This window comes from Pinus tabuliformis, chromosome 2_1 (genome assembly GCF_031772625.1).
Source record: "Pinus tabuliformis cultivar Carrire ecotype Pingquan chromosome 2_1, CPIR1, whole genome shotgun sequence".
NCBI lineage: Eukaryota > Viridiplantae > Streptophyta > Pinopsida > Pinales > Pinaceae > Pinus > Pinus tabuliformis.
Window position 1 is genome coordinate 258,169,535 of NC_142299.1, and position 1,724 is coordinate 258,171,258.

Genomic DNA, 1,724 nt, shown 5'->3' on the forward strand with positions numbered 1-1,724 from the left:
CCCAAAAACCATTAGAAAGATTCTTACCTTTTAACATACTGCAAGCACACTCCACAAGGGTTTTGTTCTTCCTCTCTGCAACCCCGTTCTGTTGAGGAGTGTGGGGTACTGTAAACTATTTTTGTATCCCATGATCTTTGCAGTATTTGAGGACACAAGCTTTCTTGTACTCTCCCCCTTGATCCAAGCGGAGAATCCTAATGCATTTACCTGTCTTTTTTTCAACCATACTTCTGAACTCCTTGAAGTATTCAAAAGTGTGGCTCTTAATCCTGAGGAAATACACCCAAGTAAATCTAGTACAATCATTAATAAATAGTAAAAAATAGTAGGCACCACCTAATGACCTTGTCTACATAGGCCCGCATAAATTTGTGTGTACTAGCTCGAGTATATCTCTCCTCCTTCTATCAACATTCACAGGAAATTCATCTTTGTGCATCTTTCCAACTGCACATGCATCACAATCAATATGAACAGGGCTTAAAACATTAAGACCTTCTACCATACCTCTTTTCTGTAATAGCAGTAGATCATTGAAGTTAATATCGCCGAACCTATGATGCCATAATTCCACTGTAGTCATGGCAGATGATGTCAATGCATGATGTGGTGCGCTTTTTACATTTATCTTTTACAATCCTCCCACACGAATACCTGATGCAATAGGCTTCATACGATCAAACAGGTATTTAATAACACAATATGATTTATAAAATTCTACCTTGAGATTCTAATCAGTTATTGTAGAGACAAAGATCAGATTCTTTTTTATCTCGGTTACGTACATTACATTATAAATATGTCTAATATTTCCATCAGGCGAAACAACATGAATATTACCATAACCTTTGATTTGGTACCCTCTATCATCGCCAAGATAGATGTTTGCCCCACTGCTAGTCTCTTTCAAGTCTTCAAACCACTGTCTATTCCCTGTCATGTGGATGGATGCACTTGAGTCCACAAACCAAGTATCTGCTTCATCATCCTTAGCTGAAAACACAGAGTCAGATATGAACAGTCTAAGGTTCTGACTGTGTTCCCCATCAGCAAAATGACTTGTACGTTGTTTATGTCTCTTCCAGCCTTCATCAGAGTTCTTCTTCATGCAATATCTCGCTATATGGACGGTTCTACCACAATAAAACATTTTATCACAGAGTCATTTCTATTAAAATACGTACCTTGAGGTGGGGGCATCTTTCTCTGTGGGGTTGCACTGCTCTTCTGTGCTGCATTTGGATTTCCTCTGAAGGGCTTCTTCTTCGCCATTAAGGCCAGATCTGAACTCTGAGATTTATGAATCAGCCGCCTTTCCTCCTTTTACATGAAGATCTCTGTCAATTCTTCAAACATGGGGGCCTTTTCTCTTGCATTCAAGCCAGTGATGAACATATAATACTCATCAGTCATACCATTCATGGTAATTGTGACCAAATTTGTATCTGACACAGCTTCACTGATGTCACCCAACTTGTTCTTGAGCTCCTTGATTCGCGAAATAAATGGTACAATTGTCTCATTCTCCTCCATCTTGATGGAGAGAATATTTCTCTTCAATAACAGCAACTGATTGGTGCTCTTGACCTCATAGAGATCCTTCAGTGTCTTCCAGATTTCAAGTGCAATCTTGCACTCATGGATATGGGGAATAATGCAATTTTTGACCGAGAATTTTAGGAAAATTTTCGCCGTAGTCTCCCACTTATCTTAGTCTTGGA